General features: G+C 34.7%; 1 protein-coding gene across 11 annotated transcripts in view; it reads right to left on the bottom strand.

Annotated features, from left to right (window-relative positions):
• The window catches only part of Sh (Potassium voltage-gated channel protein Shaker), a 519456-nt gene that overhangs the window by 155350 nt on the left and 348792 nt on the right, over positions 1–15314 (bottom strand). The gene's annotated exons all lie outside the window — the stretch shown is intronic.

The following is a 15314-nucleotide window of genomic DNA, read 5'->3' as shown; positions in this document are numbered from 1 at the left end:
TATAATTATTATGTTTACTATCCCTGTTCTGCTCTTAACCATATTTACATACTTTTTGAATAAAAGTAAGAAAAAGCCATTGCTTAACACTGAATCATTATTAGGTTAGGAAGACAAACTATCGAGCTAGTTATCTTAGTGTAACTTAATTTCACGAATTGGAATATAAATACTTCAAGATCTTTCGAATTTCCTTCAAAAGATGTAAGTATTATCTGAACTATAATTTACAGAAGCTTTTGTTACCTATTGCATATTGCAGTACTTCGTAATTCAGTCAGTTCATTAACATTGAGGTGGTATTCCGTACAAGGTCACTCCATTGATCTATGCGTTTGACCCACGTCCAGAGGCAAATAGACTGACGACGTGAATGCAGATAGTCAACCTACTGTTACTATATTTGTTTGCTAATTACTGTCTCTCGTAGATGATTAAATGTATGGATGTGAATGGAGCAATACGTTATGTAGGGGTCATAGCAATTGGCGTGCTTTGGTCTTTCCTAACCGTAAGGAGAAAAGGCTTGTGTCTACAAGGTAATAATTAAATTGCCCGTGTATAAGGATTCCTCCGACCACACGATTCTTTTCAAGATTAAATTTGTTACACTGGAGTCCAGTAATACTTTAAACGAACGGAAATCGTGCCCCGGGATTTCATTAAAAGCTTACGATTTAACACGCAACCCGGTTTTGAAACCCAGGTCTTCGTGTTATATACTAGCTGACACAGTACACGTTGCTTTGCAATAGGTTGCAAAAAATTGCTTACGACTAAGACGAACATGTACAAGATGAACAATTTTTTAACCTAATTAATGTCCTGTGCTGGGCAAAGGTCTTCTTCAGAATAGAGGGCGGGGTTTAGCCATAAGTCCACAAAATGTTTCTTAATAATCGACCAAGCAGTTTTGGGGGCAGTCGACCATAATCACTGCGACAAAAAAGTGTATAAAAGATTCCACTCTCATAATAAAAATATTGAATTTAAAAGCAATATTATTTCAAAGTCACATGAAGTAACTTCAATGATTGTTGAAGAACAATTTTTCGAAGCATGTATTTGCATTTTGTTGAGAATTTAATTATGAAACCAAACTTTGTGGAGTATATTCGAGACTTCGTTGGAAGTTTTGTGGACATAAGATTGTGGACTTTTGAACGATCTTTAGCTGACTGAAAATGGTATTACAATTATTAACCCAATCACCCAAAGGTGACAAACTTGGTCCTAAATTAGATTACACGCTACCATTGATTCCAGAGAGCTCGTGATCGGTAGGATGAATACTGATTTTTTCCCACGACTCTTCCACTGCTGGGCAAAAATCTGCTCCCGAACGAGGAGTCTAAAGTCTAAATGACAATTACACTAAACAATTGATATGTTTTTCAAATTATTGGTGTATTGAAATAAAATGTAATTTCAGCCTACGCCTTTCGAGTTTGCATTCTATAAAGAACTAAATTTGTATGAGCTAAGACGCCATTGAATAGATAAACTACCGCTAAATGTACCTAAGAAACTGGGGGTAGGTGTGTATTCTGAGGATAAGTATTTACTCATAAAATAGAGTAAAACACCTTGGGTTTGAACCTTCGGCAACGTACAGGGAAAGAAAATGCTTTTCCCATTTGGTTATTACTTTTAAATATATTTAGATTCTAACAAAATATCTCAAGAAACCTAACACAATTAGTATTCACTAAAACTCAGTGGTATATAAATTCAATTGTTGTGCAACTAAGCTGAAAAAGTAATGCCATCAAAAACATTCTGTAAAAACCTCAAGTCTCGCCGTAAAAAGTTGTGAGATCTATATAATACCAAGTCGATTAATCTATTTAGTCTCTACTTAAAGGACCTTCTGTCTTAAGTTATTACGTATGTTATTATCATGCCAATTATAAAAAAAAAATACCTTTAAAACAAATAGACCGACCTGGCCATCGCATGATTTGATTATTAGTATGTATCACACTACACAGCACGACGAGAACTTAATGCTCCTGAAATGTTAATGGCGAATTTGTGTTTTCTTGCGATGACCAAGTCGATCTATTTGTTTTAAAGGTATTTTTTTTTATAATTGACATGATAATAACATACGTAATAACTTAAGACAGAAGGTCCTTTAAGTAGAGACTAAATAGATTAATCGACTTGGTATTATATAGATCTCACAACTTTTTACGGCGAGACTTGAGGTTTTTACAGAATGTTTTTGATGGCATCTCACTTCTTTTTGTAGAGCGAACATAAGTCCAATTTGTATGGAAAGACGTTTTTTTTTTCATAATTCAACATATTTTCCTATGGGAATGTTGTTCAGTTTCATGGGCTAAACACCCTTACCCACCCTATACCCCTTCCCGTTGTGCCTCATAAAGTAGGTACCTATTTACACCTATTTATTTTATTTTCTATTCTACAGTAATAATAATTCATTAACTGCAAATGTAACCTTGTAATCTTATACATTTATATGGGATTACAAAGTTATTGTTGCAGTTGGTGTATTTAGAAAACTGGACCGAAATTAGAAAAGATTGAATTTTTCCCATGATTAAGACACTAAACCCTATTTGTATTCTTAATTTTAAGCTTCTAAGTCTGCTAGAAGTACCTTAGACTTTTGATGATCGGTGAGTCAGTGAGTCAGTGAATCAGTGAGTGACAAAATTCAAAATTTTAACAAGTTGTCATTCTTAAACTACTGGTTCAAATTGACTGAAATTTTAAATATACCGTGTTTATACAATGACTGATTAGTTGCTGAAAATCCAGGCTTCTTGTTTTATGCACAACGAAATTATAGGGGTGTCAAAAATAGCCCGAATTGCTTCGAGAAAAGGATGTTACGGCCGTGCCGCTTTTTTTTTGCTCGACTTGCGGGGGCACTTCCGTGCCCCCAGATTGAAAACGCGATACAGTAGCTGTGCTAGTGCTTCTACAATACGAGTGTACTATTGAGGTCACAGGCGTGCTTGCTTTCGTTTAACTAAATATTTTGGCGGTTTGAGATTTTATAGCATCGTGTTATACTTTAAAGTGTAGGCAATGGTGTATAAAACACCAAAGTTTTGATTTTCACAATATCTGTTGTACGTAATAGGGAGCGACCCCTATACTACAAAATTACAAGCCATTATTAAGAAATATTCTTTTAAAAATTGTATGACCAATAGCACGTTGCCAGGCCCAGATATTGAAATCAAAAGCTCGTGGCTAATAAAAGTATACACTACCAATATCTACCTACAGGTTTACTAATTGACATTACTCATTTTTAGAAAAGCTAGTCGTATAGATTGTCAATCTCATGACAATACAATAGCAACCTACTATAATTACAGTCGGTTTGATCGACATTGGCATAACCCTCTTACAGATTACATTGTCAAAAAAAGGCCAGAAGTAAAATACATATTTTCTTAATAATATCTATAGAATATTAAGCACAAAATAAATACGTATTGTTATTCTTTCATTATAGATAGTAAGCTATCGTTTCTGGGTATAACGCGGTGACCTAGAATTTGAATAGGCTATTAGTCAGGCACTAGAATTAGTGAGTCGGTGTCTCCTCACCGAGGTCTCGCTTTTATTTATTAATTTTTACAACGTGTCGCCTGTATTACCTCAAAAAAGACCGTAAATCGTAACATGTTTTAAAAGGTATGTTTTCAGTCGCTTATACGTTAGTCCTGTGTTAAAATATGACTAGGCTCATTTTATTCTTTCCTTCGAAATCGTTTACAAATCTGTACTAGAGTTAATATAGCATATAAATCGAAGAAAAGAGACTTATGTAGGTACCTTGTAGAAATACAGACATACTCTGTAAAAATTTAGCAAAATTCTATAAGCGAAATTCAGATTACATATTGTAGTATCGTTCTACTGTCATGGAAATAAAAGTTTAGAACACTATGATAGTGGTAGAACCATCTACAAAAACAAATAAATCATAACTGCAGTTACGACAGATCGTGAACGTTTAATAGATATACGAGAGCACACGCATTCCGTGCGTGTCTGTCTGCATGCTGCGGCGGCGAGGTATTGTCGTGCTTACACGTACAACATGCCTCTCGGTTAAAACGATCACTTTGAATTCATTGCCTCTTGAACGTGGTAAATTAGTTTTCCGACTCTTTTGTTAAGGATTTTGAAGGCCTTCTTTTGAGATTTTGCCTAATGCATGGGTAAAATTGTGACTAGAAAATAGCAACAAAAACGGCGCTTATAAAATATCTTTAAAAATTTAATAGAGGGATATGTAAGAGTTCACGCATTCCGTACATACGGGTGCGCATGCTGCTAGAAGTATTGTCGTGCTAACACGTACAACATCGCCCTCTCTCGGTTAAAACGATCACTTTGAATTCATTGGCTCTTGCACGTGCTTTATTAGTTTCCTTGTGCTGTGAGAGAATTTCATTTGAAGATCGAAGATTTTACGTTTTGCATGCTTACTACAAAAAATGTGCAAAAAGTAGAAAAATCTAACTGTTTTCTGGTCGATGACTACTCAGAAAATTATACACAGCTCTTTTGCTGTTGCAACTTTTTGATGCTAGGCCATAACATTTTAAATAACCAAAAAGATGCTGATATATGGCTTATAAAAATCTTATTTCTTGGCTAAGTCGTTATGATGATTATTGCATATCTATCTACCTATGTCATCCGTAGAAAAGCCACTAATTTAAACAATCACATTTTCAATATACTCTGTACGTCCTAAGCCCTTAAAAATCCATCTAAAACATACTTTCAATGTGCTAAGAAGTTTTAACAAATAATAAATTGGTTAAGACCGTGCCTGCAAGCCGTGTTTGTGACGCGGTCCACGTTCCGCGCACATTATTCATCGCAATCTTTTTATTCGGCTTGAGTTTGTCATGGATCAAAGAGCTCAGTAAAATCTATTGTACAAAGCGTGATATATTCAGTTGTTTATGCAAACGATGCATGTGTGGTGCATTGGAAATGTTACTAGTACACTCTACTATCCGTTTTCGAGTAACGAAATTATTCAATATCGAGCATTGAGTTGTTTTCATAATTTTTGTATGAAAAACTGATAGTGATCAAAAAGTTTTAGTTTTATAACGAATTGAATCATTTCTTCTCTTGGCTTCTTTGCTGCTATCGCTATTGCCCAAGAATTGAACTCGGGACGTCGCAATTGTTAATAACATAGATATCCACTGACTTATTGAAATTATAATTAAATAAAACAAATAATTCTAAACCTTTCCAATCTCAAAATATAGTGAGTACTATTCAAAACGATTCTAGTCCCAAAGTCTCTTAAACACCTTTTTTAAACTTCAGAAAGTGTAGCGGTATAAAAGTATGGCTTGTCAAAACCGTGTGATGACTCCCCGTACAAAACAAAATACACGGGAAGGGCCACTCGGTAACTAACAAGCGGGTTTTAAAGCCACACCTTTTAAAAACGCTGGCAGTTTCCTCATAGGGAAATATATTTACATATTGTTTGCTATAGAAACTGTACGCAAATGTGCCGAAACGTCAGGAAATATTATTTAAAATTAATGTTTCGTGGACTCGTATAATACTTGAATAATACATATTCTATCCCAATTGTATCATTTTTCAATAAAAAAATTGAATAAACTTTTCTTTAAAAATTAGATCTTTCTGAACCCGCTAGGGGCGCTTATAGTCTTCACATTGAACAGTCGTTTGTGGTAGAACATGGTGCTATATGTCTGCCCGGTAATTTTGTAATCTATCTAGACATTTTTTTTATTAGCCCGTTTATATATCCCACTGCTGGGCAAAGGCCTCCCCTTTTTTCTATCAAACCTGTCTGTCACTTATAAATAAACGAAAAAAAATATACAACATTTTGTAGGTTAGTAGCATGTTAAGTAATAATCCGGGTCTTAAACATAAAACCTAACTCCAATATGATTGACCTAGGAATCAAACACTAACATAATTACTGGCCTACTGCCAATAACTAAGCTCAGACAAATACTAGATACTCCTAACATAAAAATCTAGTATGGATTTGACCCGGAAACCGAACCATATACCTACCCTAGCGTGATAGCTTATACTCATTGTACACATAAAAACAACATCATAATATTCAGGCTCGAGAATCGAATCACGGACTATATGCCTTAAAAGGGCAATTTGCCCAAGAAAACAGTAAGTCTTGAACTCTCGATATAAAAGCCACAGTCGAATAAAAGACCTCCTTATTTTTTAAAATCGGTTAAAATATTATGTTGTTATATAACATTTTAAAATGTTGCCCTTTTACTTTATATAGTAATTAAAGGCTACATTTGGCAAGCATACACGTCATAAGTTTTAATGTGCCTTACCGATTGTAAACCGTTTCCGGGCTTATGCACTTTGGCAAAATATACAACCTTTTTATGAGCGTGACGTCATTAAATTAAATTGTTATTCTTTGTAAGACTTAAATATAGGTCAATTACGTGACTTCAAAGTTTTATAGCTGCTTTTTTAAGTCGTTTTTTTGACATAAAATGAAACACTGTTCACTATTTTAATAGTTAAATAAAGTGATTTTTATGTTAATACTAGCTGACCCGCGCAACTTCGCTTGCGTCACATAACAGATAATTTTCCCCGTTTTTGAAACATTTTTTACTGCGGCTTTGCTCGTATTGGTCATAGCGTGGTGTTATATAGCCTATAGTCTTCCTCGATAAATGGGCTATCTAACTCTGAAAGATTTTTTTCAAATCGGACCAGTAGTTCCTGAGATTAGCGCATTCAAACAAACAAACAAACAAACTCTTCAGCTTTATAATATAAGTATAGATGATTGAAATCTTGAATGTAGTTTGTTATATTTTTGTATTTGTCTCTAAAATAAAAATGGCATTTTATTATTTAAAAAAAGTGTTTGTAAACCTATACATATAGTAAAATTATAACAATCTCATGTCTGCACATGATAGAGAAAAACTAAAATGGGGGGTCTTCATACAACCAACAGAAGCCAAAAATATGATTATTTTTTTTTGTCTGTCTGTTTGTTGTTTGCTTTTCACGCAAAAACAACTGGACGGATTTAGATGAAACTTTTTTGTTATATAGCTATTAGTCTTCGCTAACATATAGGCTATTTTCTTTGGAAATTCGCTCTTTAGGGCGGTAGAAAGAGTGGGTAAGTTTGTATGAAACTCCGTCAGTTTTGGAGTTAATTCGATTAAAATTAATATTTGGCTACATAGTTAGAAATTAAGAATGACGCAATAAATATTTTTGGAAATTCTGCCTTAACGGGGGTGAAAAAGTTTCTATGAAATTACGTCGGTTTTGAAGCTAAATCTATAAAAATTAAAGTTGTTTAGCAAGCAAGTGGTCATGATCTCCTGGTAACTGTGAAAAGGTTTATAGAGAGTTTTTATAGTTTATAGAGCCGTTTTTTAATTTTTTAGGCCTAATTCTGATCGGAAAATAGATCCACAGCTACCAGGAGATCATGACTGATTGGTGTTGTTATTTCCATTTTCTGTTCTTCTAGCATGTTCAAACACGGTCGAGCGGGATAAAAAGTATCCTATGTCCCTCTCCTGGCTCTAAGCTACGTCCCTACCAATTTTCAGCCAAATCTGTTCTGCCGTTCTTGAGTTATAAGGACTTTCTTTTATATATATAGATTTGTATGAGAAAAAGAAAAGGGTTATTTTTAGGATTTTTCCAGCGATAATTCTAATTTTTCTCGCCGTAAAAACCATCCTTAAACTTCAACGAACATTTAAAAAAAAGATTTGGCCAAATTGGTCGAGGCGTTGTTGAGTTATGCGCTTACCAACACATTTTGCGATTCATTTTTATATTATAGATTTTCATCTCGCGAAAAGTATCCATTGTAATTACGCTAACAGTAAGTGCTTGTTCACGTTGGAACTCGCGGGCGCGGTGGCGGTCGCGAGCGCGGGGACGTGGCGATTTGTGTTCACGTTGGCCGCCAGGCGGGCGTTTGGCTCAAACTGGCTCAAACTGGTTGAACTTACTTGACGTCGCGAGTGAATCGCGCCCGCCACCGCTAGTTCGACGTGAACACACACGAACATCTTCACTTGTTTGATATTGGCGCGAGCGCGCCACGCGGGCCGCGCGCGACGCCGCTAGCTCGCCCGCGACTTATACCGCGCGAACGGTTTGTACGTGAACACTTCGGTACATCGCCATATGTTTGATATTTCGCGACCGCGCCCGCCACCGCGCCCGCGAGTCAACGTGAATGAGCACTAATGCAACATTGTCAAATGTTGACCAGCTAAATCAGCTTTATTTGTTTTTTTTTTTATAGACGTCGAATAATTATTTTCCCATAGAAAAACTATTTAAGTAAGAATTATACGTAACAATAATTCTATGTATTCACTTTAGTCTTTGTCAAAACACAGAAATCCAAAGCCTAAAAAAGCATAAAAGAAGTTTTAACAAATCGATTTAATTTTTGTTTCAAAATCTAACACCGCCTTAAATTCCCTACACAAATACACACAGAATATTCGTCCTTAGTGCTATACACTTAAAGGCGATTATACAAAGACATGTTGCTCGCAACAAGCTTTCAACATGTACGTCGTTAATGGTCGAAGTATATAGGTATTGACCACAACAGCGGGCTGTGGGCTAATCGGCTATATGTCTCACACACATGGCTAGGCTATACAATTAACTAGTGGCGCCTTGCCGAACAATTAGTTGGCAACAACACCGATAATGTATGCCGTATATTGCTTGCTAAGATTTACGGCCGTGTACTATGTCTTCAAAAATAAAGTGCTATTTGATAGTTTATATATTGTGACTAATAGTATGTAGAAAACCTGATAGCGCTATTTATAGCTCCAGCCACGGAATACGATGCAGTAATGCTGAATCATCTAAATTGAATCTTTACGTTTCATATTTATATAATTATATTATATTAACATGCTTCTAAATTCCTACTTCATCTTCAATATAAATATTGATTTTCTTTATATAATATACAGTGCCTTTTTGTATTATCCAACAATACGTATATTAGTACTGCAAAACATTACGTAAAATAACAATATCCACGGATACAAATCAAACGAATATTTCACATTTAAAATTTCAGTTGGAAAACTTCGTGAAATAGGAGCCGGGGACGCCATGAATGAGTGTGGCAAATTTATTGTTACTCGCTCGGCGGAGACTGGCAGCCACCAGTTTTGTCCAAATGGCTAGAATACGCTGCGTCATCCGCACCTAGCGAATGCAGCCTCCGTTAAATAGACATCGGCTTTCGAAAATTGCTATTTTATTTTTATAACTGCTGGAAAAATGTGTAGATATATTAAAAAATATTATCATTTATCTGGATACCGTAGACTTAACATTATTATATACATCCACATAGTAAATCATTTGGCAATTGATAAGCTCTTTTCATAAGGCTCTACCCTCTTTTAAGCTAGTGGTAGATTCAATATACCTAACGACTATCATAAGTGTCAACATTCTACTGAAATGAATAAAATGGTTTGATTAACATTTTTTGATTTTATGCTCAAATTATTTGGTCTGGTGTTCGTTATTTGACGTTTCTTAGCCACCTGCTCCCATGGGAACAAGGTCTGTCGGTATGTAGTATCACAATGGGTACGGGTATCATATAGGCAACATTTCGCTAACTGTTACGACCTTATGTTGCCGGGTATGTTAGCAACCTCAGAGCTATAACAGGCAATTAGCAAACACAATAACATTCTGCTTTATCGATTCGATAACGATAGCAATCGCTTTCATTATCTTAAAGCCCTACGTTTCACTAATTTTGTGAAGCAAATAACCGTACGGTTCTACCTCCAAACAAGGATTGACCCCTATTTCAATTGGATATGGTCTATTTATAAAAAAATATGTATAATATTTAACTATTTTTTATGGTTATTACTTAGATTTTCAACCATCATAACAGTCATACTGCTAATAAGACTTCAGAATTTCGTTCACACAAACATATTTATTTACTAGTCTTGTATCACGGAGAGATTTACAAATAGAGAACTATTTGTAGATCGCACAAATATTAGTTACCTCTTGGAATCAAACCTGCCGACACGGTATTAGAGGCGAGACGATCACCTCAACCACCGCGCCACGAGGTTCTCAATTAAGAGAGCTTGGATCCAAACATTACACTTAACTTTAAAACAGGCTTAGCAGACTGCTGAAAGAACGGTCAGGTTGAAATGTAATTGGGCCGGACACGTCCCTAGAAAGCTTCTGCGAGATGGGCTGAAATTGACACTAAGTGGATGGCCCACGACAGACGCCGGCGACGGGGGAGGCCTGGCCAAAGAGGATAGAGTGATCTTGATACCTTCCACGAAAAATATTGTGTGAAGAGACTTTTGGCTAGTTACACTTTGGTTAATGCATATTTGAAACTGTGATCAAAAATAAAAAGCTACTTTTTTTTAGTGCCACTTTCCAATTATCTATTCGAATATGTTCCAATATTCTTACTAATGTTGTAACAAAAAAGACTGCTCTTGTTGAATCTTATTACTGCATGCTGAAAAATAGAGCTCCGATCGCAAAAATAATATATCATTCGATAAAAAATAAAAATGAGATCTTTCAAGATTTTAATTTAAATAATGCAAAACAAACCATCCGATTATGGAGACAATAGCACTAGAATAGAGCTATCGAGGAGCAAATGCTCATCAAGTCATTAGAAAAGTTAAAAACTCAGTGGAACTGGAAAAACAGATAGCGAACGGGGGTTAAGAATGAATGGAAAATGCAATCAGTGCTCTGCATTCTTGCTTTTTTCCCGATTTCTAAGTGAGAAAAATAGATGAAACCAGCTCGGTTTTTAATCGGTTTCAACTTTCAAGTGATTGTTTTGATACTGTGAAACCTTTCTATAATATAATAGAGAATACTTTTCTTTAGTTTATTCAATAATATTGAAGTTTAAGATACTGCTAATGGTCTAGAATCCTATGGTATTAATATCAGAGCTATAATATGTCGGAGATCTCTTGCGGCTCCCTTATCAAGTAGTTGTCAGTTTTCGTAAATCAAGCACGTTTGACATTAGTTCGATAGAAGTTCGATACGACAATATCGAATTCAAATTCCATCTATATTAATAAAGAATGTCTACACCGTCATTTGTTCAATGCTTACGTCGCCTCCAATACTAAAATAAAAAAACAATACGCATTGTTTAAAAAAGTTTTATATTGTTGCTTTTATTATTTCTATTGTGTTAGTTGAATGTTTGTTTGTTTTATCTGCAGATATGCGTGAGATGTTTAGTATGACACAAGCTCGGTATTCAGACTCATAACTGCGGAGGCCTCGGGCGGTATCATCTGAAGCAGGAGAGAGCACAAACTCTGTGTAATAACATGGTCGCTGTCTTAGGCTATGCATGATATGAACAGACATGAAATGTACGGTTAGATTTTCGGGTGTCAATATTTATTATGGTTTTAAGTAAATATATCGGGGAATACAAACAAGTGACCCAAAGTAACATTAACTTATTCTTTAGTAGTCCTTAGTAAATTTTTCAACTAAAGGTTTTGGTTACAAATTTGGATTTTTTATGAAATGTAACGTCTCAAAACTTATAAACGATTTTTTTAGCAGTATTCTACTGCTAGGTAACAGTCTTTCCTCTAGAATTCTCTAGGATTTTTGCTTTTAGTTTCTTCTATTATAATAGTTACTTTAACTTGATATCAAAGAAAAACTAAGTCAGATATTTAACAAAATATATCTCAAAGACAAATGATTATAGCTTCATATTGCGATACGATTGTCACAACATTAATAGTTATTAGATGAAGACGGCGCGGCGACAAACGTCGTAATGTATTGAGATCTTTTGATGAGACAATGTAAGGCATTAGTCACATTGAGGAAGAATTTGGACGAGTAATTATTTCTTGTGAAAATTGTTCTACTTAATAATTGCACGACAAGTGTGTTAGGTTAGTATATTGTTGTAAAGTTTTACTAAAAACACGTTTTGTGATATTCAAAGAATTATGAAGGGTCTTATTGTAAAATCAGTTAGCGAATTCACATTTCACTGAAATTATTAACATGAGGTAATAATATAGCTGTAGCTAGATAAGTACTAACTAAGCAAGGTCTCTACAGGTGCAGGATAAACGATGATACTAAATCCTCAAGTAAGAAAGGTAAAAATTACGCAACGGTTGTCATATCCACCAATTCTTATATCTTTCTTGCCCGTAATTTACTATTTTTCAATGCCGATGGGTGATAATAATATTCTCCGTTCACAGAAGAGGCAAGGAATATCAGCTCTTTAAGTAAAAAACAGTAACTACATTTGGACCGTCAAACTTATGAACTTTTGTATTTCAAAGTCATGAGCGTAACTTACATAAGCAAGAGTAAAACTGGGTGAAACCTTGCAGCTAGCTTCTGAACAAGTTTGAGTGCTCCGAACTAAACGGTGCCGCATTTATTACACATCTCTTATTACTGAGTGCACTCAATATTAACGCTTCGAGTGCCAATTAAGATTTTAGTAATTGCGAGTGTAAAGTTTGGTTTGATTGTCGGATAACATTACTTTTTGGTTTGTAATGTTCTAGTTATCAACATGAATATTATAGTGCGAAAGTAGCAGATAGCGGTTTTGTTCGCAGACGTACTTAGAGTTTTATCACTACTTAGCACTTAGTCAAGATTCGTCCAATTAGGTCCAATCGTTTAGCCGTAAAAACATAACGAACAAATTGAAATGTACTCTCCCTATTTAATCATTTAATATAGATTCAACTTTTCAATTGAACAGGCAACAATTCTTTACAAAAGAAAAAAAAGCCACATCACAAAAAACAAAATACAGAAGTAAACTACCCGCAATTGAAAAAGATAAAATACAGATGACAAATATAAAATGTTTTCACACTATGTCGTCCCCTATCCGAGTGACGTGTTTGAGAACACAGGAAACCAGCAATGAATGTCACACTCGTCTAAATGTACAGTAATAGTCCTCAGATATTCGTTGACTATATATACACCGGAACTATAATTAAAGTGCTCGCTAAATATAGGGCTCGTTTATTACACGAATGTCTCCTTTGAGTCTGAAGGCGATGTTTTATTCTGTATATTAAATCGTTTTAATAGAAATACGGATACAGTATACCTAGTTATAAAGATTTTTCGATGATCGAAAGATTGAGGTATTTGTCCAGTTGAGAGACATTACATAGAAATATAAAGGGGTTAACTACACGACACAGATCTGTACCAGATAAGTATTTGATTTTTCAAAATCAACTCGTATCTATACTAATATAATAAAGCTGAAGAGTTTGTTTGTTTGTTTGTTTGTTTGTTTGAACGCGCTAATCTCAGGAACTACTGGTCCGATTTGAAAAATTATTTCAGTGTTAGACAGCCTATTTATCGAGGAAGGCTATAGGCTATATAACATCACGCTACGGTCATTAGGAGCGGAGTAGCAACGAAAAATGTTACAAAAACGAGGAAAATTTTGACCCATTCTCTTAGGTGACGCAAGCGAAGTTGCGCGGGTCAGCTAGTACATAATATATTGGATCCCTTTTTCACATGTACCTACATATATTTTGTGACAACGTTTTTGTCCTTGAAAAGGCATCTTAAGAATTGTCAGACAAATATATTTTCTTAGTTTACCAAATAATTACCACGTTGCTTAAATGTTATTGAGATCAAAACACTTTGTACGAAACCATAATCAAACGTAATACTTCGTAATACGCCTTGACGTACTACTGACTACATCTCCGAAGAGAAAATGTGCATAAAATTTCGTATTTTCATCCAAAGTCACGGTAAAACTAATCTATAATAATTCTATTTATAATATTATCTGTCTGCTATTCGGAGACGCCGTCTACTATTTTTTAATAATATAGTAATGACGTCACAGTGAAACGTCAAATGTCTCCATTTCGCGTTTGATTTAAGCGTCTACCGTTTGGCATCGGTGCAATGTCTCGTTGAGAATTAACACTTTCGTATTATCCTTAGGTAACTGAGTACATTCCATCGCAACGAACAATTATAAACTACAAACTTGTATTATAATATTTATATTATTAAATTTGTCTCTAATCAATCAATTGAGACAAGGTGTTTTTTTCTATTAAGGCACTTATACGTATATTATGTATCTAAAGATTGTCCACCTACTTCGTTTTCACGGTTTAAATAACTAGAGCATCATCAGTCTAGCCTTTTCTCCAACTATGAGGAAGTCCTTATGTTGCTGAATACCAATATTTTACATAGACGAACTGCCTATAGCTCCACAACCCATTACCTGGGTTATAACACAATACAACGGAAGCGATTTTGGTAAATTTAGTATGGTGATAATTGCAGTTACTCTTAACACCTGCGACTGCAATAGTGAATAAAACGGTGATGTACCAATCAGCATGCATCCGATAACGAAGATGCCACCATCTTCCAAATGTTTTCTTCCCAAAACTGTGATGTTCCTTTAACAAAGTGTTACACAAACAGCCATTTATATAATACATTGTAAATTGATCACACATTCCCGACGTTTTAAGCGCATTAACTTTATTCTAACTACCATTAAAAAGTTTGGCTGTAAAACCCAATTCAAGTTAGCTTTACGATTTTACATAGAAAATCTTTATTGGATATAAAGAATAATGTATATTCTTACAGCGATTTGTTGTTGAAGGAAATCTATATTGAAGTAAAAATAATAATATTCGTCTTTCTGTCTGTCTGTCTGTTCACGACTACGCCGCTAAGCAAATTTTCTTGAAAATGAGTATAAAGTGCTTATTTATATTTTGGGGCTTTAGGCAATAAAACTAGACTACCAGTTAATTAAAATACAAACACTAACCTATCCTTCTTTTTGAGGGTAAGCACAGATTAGCCTACACAAACACATGAGAACACGGAACATTACAGAATTTTATAGAGAAATAAAAAAGGACATAACGGTTAGTCGTTTTATTGACGTTCAAACGTTCAATATAACGTATCATTATAAAATAACTAATATATTTACACCAATCGCCCTTTAATTGCTCTGTCTATTATTCAGCTGTCTATTTTAAAGCGAAATAGTGTACGTAAGTGAAATACATACGAAAATTGTTTCTATGTCGTTTTGAAAAGGTCATTTACGAGGTCCCGTTTACAAAACGTATCAAACTAAAATAACTTAAATTTTAAAAGTAACATGAAATAAAACTGTACTGTTT

Source organism: Anticarsia gemmatalis, chromosome Z (assembly GCF_050436995.1).
Source record: "Anticarsia gemmatalis isolate Benzon Research Colony breed Stoneville strain chromosome Z, ilAntGemm2 primary, whole genome shotgun sequence".
NCBI classification, from domain to species: Eukaryota; Metazoa; Arthropoda; class Insecta; order Lepidoptera; family Erebidae; genus Anticarsia; species Anticarsia gemmatalis.
This window is presented reverse-complemented; position numbering and strand designations above follow the sequence as displayed.